The sequence below is a fragment of the Camponotus vicinus genome, unplaced genomic scaffold, assembly GCF_025532165.1.
Source record: "Camponotus vicinus isolate PSW18456_S1 unplaced genomic scaffold, iyCamVici1.0 SCAF_8, whole genome shotgun sequence".
Lineage (NCBI taxonomy): Eukaryota > Metazoa > Arthropoda > Insecta > Hymenoptera > Formicidae > Camponotus > Camponotus vicinus.
Genome location: NW_028141980.1, coordinates 9091225 through 9098379, shown reverse-complemented (window position 1 = coordinate 9098379; position 7155 = coordinate 9091225). Strand labels below are relative to the sequence as shown.

The window sequence follows — 7155 nt, the reverse complement described above, 5'->3', positions numbered from 1 at the left end:
GGGGTATCTCTCTTAGTCTGACTCTTTTTCTTTGACCTATCCGGCATGGGTGACCCTACCAGTAATTAAGGTCGGTGTTCATATAGTCTTATATTTAAGATCGTTTTAAGTAAAATTTAGAAAATGTTTATTATTTCATTGAGATTGAACAGAATTTTAAGATGCGAAGACCATATTTAAGATGATTAAATATAAAAACAGATTATATAAATACCGGCCTATGTTACCGCCGGCATAGCTCTCCGGATCATTAGAGTACTCAAACCTCCTCACCCGGCAAATGCCTTCGTTAAGGTGGAGATACCATCGAGGAGGTAAAATTTTTTTATTTTATTTTCTTTTAATAGTGTAGGTTTTTCAAATTTTCCAAATAGAAAATATAATACATAGAATTTATAAAAAATATATATGTATATTATATAATTATAAAATATTATAATGTATAATTACATAGCTTGCAGTCATATAAAAATATATTACAAAATATACATTATAATTATAATACAATTTATAAATACATAAAATTTTCCGTTGAAAATATATAGTATATAATACATAATTATAACAATAATAAAAAATACATTATATATAAAACATAAAATAATACATAACAAATTGTTATATAGAATATATACATAGCATATTTTATTATATTACACGAAAATATCAGAAATGCGTACAATTTATTAGAAATTTTTAGATTGGCGTAGCGCTGATAATCTATCGCAACCAAAAGAATCATTAATAAATTTATCGATTATGTCTTTCAATAAGAAAAAGTACCCGGAATTTTAATGCATTTTGTAAGGTTTTCTAAAAGAAATGTTCGATGACGCGAAAAGATAAGTAAAGCATCGATGTTACCCAACGATTAAATCAGAAAAAAAATCGCGGTTTAAATTTCGCGAATGTATATGATGAATAAAAAAAATTGATAAAAATAGTAATATTTAATTACAATACACATAATTTCTATAATCGGAATACAACGTGCGCACACGCAATATAATTATTATCATTTCATGTGACAATAAAAATATTGCAACATTAGAGGCGCATTTCATATAATTTGTAAATAATATACGTAAGGAATTAAACGCGGATGTAGAATCTATAATACTCGATTTCTTTCCAAATATACAATTTCATGTAAATTTCGCGATCAAAAGTATATAAAAATATATATCTTGTTTCGCGGACAATTGCAAATAGGCTAAACTTTAATGTTCCTTAAAATAATCGCGTTATCGCCACGTTCAATGAAGGATAACTGGCCCAACGATTAAACCAGATCAAAATCCCTCTGCCGAGTGATACGCTGGTTAATATCTAACAGAGAGAAGAACGATCTTAAAAGTGGAAAGCGACCTCAATTTGTCTTATTTCTTCTATTTCGGATCCCGCGGAATCGATCCACAAAGGAAAGTTAAGTGATTCATTGAACGTCATAAGTCCCGCTACAGGAAGGAACGAATCCCCGATCTTCCTGATTGCTCCCAATAACAGTGATTTCGGCAGCGAATTAACGACTGTTACCCTTATTATCATTTTCAATACATGAGATTAAACTTCGCGTGAAAAAAAACATGTTCTTCCATTGTAAGAAATATCTTTTTTTACTAAAAAAATGACTGGATATAATGATTTTTATATACATGTTACAATCGAGTATATTTAGGAAAAATGAAATACATGCGCTTTTATCGTTGCTCGGTTAAATGTATGAATAATAATAACTTTAGGGTACCAAATGTGCTCGAGACAAATCAAATCCGATAACAGCGAGATTTAAAAAAAAATTCAATTTGAATATTTAGCAACATCAAATGGAAGATTATCAAGAAATTAATTTTTCTGTTGCATTTAACACTTAACACGTGACAATAATTTACAGAATCTTACTGATATCAGAGTACCCATTCGATTTGTCTCGAACTTTTTAATTACTCACACATTTTATATTATATCATGCATCATCCTAATATATTATTAAGAATAATACAAAAAAAGGGTTTTTGCAAATACATCACAATTTGCGCACATGTATTTTATTATATATACATATACACTCGTCTTATCTAAAATAAATGTAATATACTGAGATAGTGGAACGTCCAGTGCCTGCAAGTGGTTTCTTAAAAGAAACCAAAAATAAAATTAATTCAAAATTAATTAATAAAATATACTTGTTTGTAACCATAATTTTTCAAATAATAAAAATTTTGCACAAAAAAGTTTGCGCAAAAACTTATTAAATTAAATTTATATTTGAAAAAGTGAATTTTATCTATTATATCCATTTTTGAACTATTATTAAATATTTTCATTATTAAAATAATATTGATATTAATGGAAGAACATTTTTAATAAAAAAAAAGAAAATATATCTTCTCTCAAAGTATACTTAATGAATTTTGTATTTTATATTTAATAAAATCGATTTCAAATGTACGGTGATCGTCGTTAAATCACTGCCAAAAACATTGTTTTCAGGAACCGCCAAGAAAACCTGGGTTTAATTCCTACTCTGTAATGGAAACTTCCAATTTTCAATGAGGCACCGAACTAAGCATTGCGGATAGAGCCCACAAAAACCGACGAGAAATAACTCTCCGCAATGAAGATCGTTTCGACTCTCCGCCAGTACAAACCGCATTTGCTAGCGTCCACCTGACATGAGGGACAGCGATAAGGCTTCTTCGCCAAGATAGCGATCACGTCCAAAAACGTGAAAAGAACGCAATTGTTTGCAATATAATTTATTATAAAATCGTAAATCAATAAATCGTAAATCAATAAATATTTAACGCGATTCGAAATTTTCGAAATACATTTAATTAAAAACGATAATCAAAGAAAATTATTTTGTTTTACAGATTTTAATTTCCGCGTGATCGATAATGTTCAATATTTCGCAATATTTTATTTTCGAATATACTTACGTTTCTATAATATTAAAAGCGCGACAAATTTTACGAGTAAAAAGCTAATATCTAATTATTGGGTTAACATCGTGTTTTTCTTGATTCACTTTTATTTAATAATCTTTATATTATGTAAAAGAGTTTTTTTACGGTATTTGCGCGAGTTTCTCGAATTTATTAATAATCTTTTAATATAAAAAAATAAGCTATCCAAATATTTGAATAATTTTGCAATAAAAATATTGAAATAAAATATATCAAATGTGTTAATTAAACAAATTTTCTTATTGTACGTATTCATCTAATTTCGTGTAATGTACAATAGATTTCTTTTACATTATTACAACTAGATTATAATTTATATACAATTGCAAAGAAAATTATTAAAAATAAAAAATAATATAATTACAATTTATAGATATAATTACAATGTTAGATACAATTTAATAATTGATGCTATTAGTATCAATATTCTCAACACAAGAAAATTGCAAAATTTTTATTATTTGAAATGATTAATCAATGATAATCAATGTATATGGATTCAAATAAGTTAGAAAAAAAAATTATTTAGATTGAATTACTTTTTTCTGTCAATATTTTATCGAATCAATATTATCATATTAGATACTAATAACATTCACATTCGAATTTAAAATTGTATAATTTTCAAAAAAATACAATTTTTAAGTGATAAAATATTAATACAATTTACAAAAAATAAAATATTAAATTTAATACATGTTATACGTATAATAAAATGCAACTTAAATGTACATTATGTATTTAAGTTACATTTTTTACATTTTCCATACATTTTCCATACATTTTTTTATTTTTATTTATAGTTTTTTTTATAATTAATTTCAATTCTTTATATATAATTTATTTAATTTTACATAAAATAAATTATATATATGAAAATACTCCTAAAAATAACATATTTTTATGGTTTTTTTCCTGAAAATAAATTTAATTTTTATATGCCCTAATAGCCCTAACAAACCTAACAGTCCTAACAGACTTAATAGCCCTAACAAGCCTAATACAGACCCCTAAAAATAACATATTTTTATGTTTTTTTTTCTTGAAAATAAATTTAACTTTTATATGCCCTAATAGCCCTAACAAACCTAACAGTCCTAACAGCCCTAACAGACTTAATAGCCTTAACAGACCTAATAAAGACCTAACATCCCTAACCGCCCTACTTGCTGGCTTACACCAGCAGAAATTCACGATAAGGTGAAATTTGGGGAACCCTAATTAGAAATCCGCGATAATGAGAAATTTAAGGAGCCCTAACCGGAAATTCGCGATAAAATTTAGGAAGCCTTAGCCGCGCAACACATCTTTTGGCCAATATTGCCAATATTGATATGTATTTTTCAAGCCAGTTATCTCTTCTTCTGGCCATATTCATTTTGACGACTAATAATTTGTTTACGATCGTACGATATTACGATCGTATTTTAACGTACGCCATTAAGTCGTCAGAAATCGCAAAATATAAATTATCATGCATATATAAAATATAATTAGCATGCATTTTAACTCTCCGTCGTCGGGTTGCTTATAAATATCTTTATCTTTTAGATTAAATATTTAGAAATTAAAAATCTATTTTTAAAAAGGCCGTTTTATAAAGGCCGATATATATAATGGAAATAAATATTTCATGTACCTCTATATCTATTGTTATTTTAAAAATATTTTTTCTTTTACTTTAATTTTTACACGCGTATTATCCCGCCAACCGAGAGTTAGAAGCAACGGATTTTTTCATGCATTTACAAATCCTTTGCTTCAAAATAAAAGGTTGTTACTTACCGGCACTGATGCGCAACAGCGGAGTTAATATTGAAGCTACGTTGTCTGTAACATACAAATATAAAATGCAAATTATATAAATGTTCAAAATAATTAATATTTTAAGAAATTATTATTGGACTCATTGAATTTTATATCCGATGCACGCAATTATAAATAAATATATAAATATGAAATAATTTTATAAGTAATTAATTTTTTTAAGTAGAAACTTTTATATAGAAAAAATTATAAAAATTTTCCCAATTTTTTCATGTTTAAATCATTCATATAAATCAAATTAATTTATTTATTTATATAAAATTAATATAAATAATAATACTCACCATCAGGTTGCTCCGCCGGTGCAAGATGCCTTTCCTAGGCCTGCTCCTCCTCTCAGATCATCTGGGTTGTTGCATCTATAACATACATATAGAAAATCCAAATTATAATAATGTCCAAAAAATTAATATTTCAAAAAATTATTATTTGTATATATTGAATTTTATATTCGATCCATATAATAATAAGCAGATTAATAAAATAATTCTATAAATTAAAAAAAAAACATTATTAATAATTCTTTAATAACTTTATAAAAGCTTATACCTTTACAAGATTATAGCTTTTATTTAAAAATCTTATTCTTCAATTCTCTTCTTTAAATCATATAAATAAAAAATCAAATTACGCGATTAATTGTTTAATTTAAATTATAATAAATATATTTAATATTTAATATATAATTGTAAATAAATAAATTATTTACCAGAAGGTTGCTCTGCCGAAGCCCGATGCCTCTCCTAGGCCTCCTCCTCCTCTCAGTCTTAGACGCGCGATACTTTCAGCGGCACTCCCGCACTCACGTGCGATATTTTTATATCGCTACTTTCGCACTTTTACGCGCGATACTGGACGGTTCCCGCACTATTCGATACGATTAAAAATTTTCTGTTTGGTCGCGCGATGTATATATTTAATATATATATACTTTAAACGGCACTCCCGGTTTCGATACGAGCGAAAATCCCATTTCACTGACGAGAGTCATCTTCGAGTCAACAGGTTGGGAATTCAACGACATCTTACCTCCAAACAAGAGTTAAGTCCGAAACGGAAGAAAACTATCGATTGATGAAATCAACGCGAATGAAGTTCACTCGACTCTTGTTCGTGCATAATATCTCATGGCTGTTAGAACAAGAGAAGGGACCCATTAACGACGATTCCAAGCAATCGATCGAATTCTAACCGATCCGTACCGAACTGGAGCCCGAAGCAGAGCGTGACCTCAATCAGCCGAACTTGAGCAAAAGCTCAAAACCGCGCGCCCATGTACACAGTACTGGACATACGTGTGCGCGGCCGGCATCACCAAGTGCCGCGATGCACGAGGCGTGAGAATTTCGTTACATTCGCAACGACTCAATGAGACATCCCGGTTAGTTGACGTCGGAAGATGACAACTCGATGACAAATAAGTGAAATTGGGATTGCGAGAAAGTCCAACGCGAAAACGCGATGACGCGATGACGCGAAAAAGCTAAACGCGAAAACGCGGTAACGAGACGCCGCCGTCCGCGACACGTTGACGGCACCGACGACGAAAAGTCGACGACGCAATCTGCGTCCAGCGCATTAAATGCGCGTGCGATCCATTGCGACTCGTGGCAATGCTGTGCAAATGGGTACTTAGCTTCCTCTTCAGGCTCCTTAAGATTTATCTTAAAGAAAAGAATTTAAGATAAACCTCAAGGGACCATCCAAGTACTGAGCCACCCCACCTCGTCAAGGTGTACCCATGGGGGGTTATATTATATAAATTTATAATATAATTTGTGAAAGAGACAAAGAAATTTATATTATATATAATTTTACATAATTTGTGTGAAATTATATCATTCAATAATGTAATCTAAATCATTAGAGCTTCCGATTTTTATGTCACGTACGCAATAAGTGCATTTAGTTAAAATAATTTTTTTTTTCATTGTAATGTCTACTTATATATTGTTGAATAAAAAATTACACGACGATCATTTTCTTTAATAAAGAAAAATTGGAATCTAATTCACAGAGATGTTGTAATAATAAATAACAATGAGAAAATTATATAATATAAATAACAATGAGAAAATTATATAATAATTATATTGTATATAATATTATATTGTATATTATATATAATAATTATTGTCGCAATTGCTGCTCCTTAGATTTGCAACAGCGTTCATATTAATACGTGAACTGCTTAACTCTTTTTCTTATTATTTATTTCCGTTCTTACATGCGAAATGTTGACCGAGAGATAAAAGCAATCTGAATAAGAAAAATATCTAATTGTACATATAAAACATACTATCTTAAACTGAATCGATGAAAATTTTATTGATTAAAAATGTAACACAACGTATCATTT

General features: G+C 28.8%; 1 long non-coding RNA gene across 1 annotated transcript; it reads right to left on the bottom strand.

The window, feature by feature from the left end:
- Nucleotides 1–3745: 3745 nt before the first annotated feature.
- LOC145975466 (uncharacterized) lies at nucleotides 3746–5864 on the bottom strand. The gene is made up of 3 exons (XR_014439986.1): nucleotides 5506–5864; nucleotides 5081–5155; nucleotides 3746–4799 (listed from the first exon to the last, which is right to left on the bottom strand). It is a non-coding gene; the product is annotated as an uncharacterized LOC145975466 (long non-coding RNA).
- Between the last annotated feature and the right edge of the window lie 1291 nt (nucleotides 5865–7155).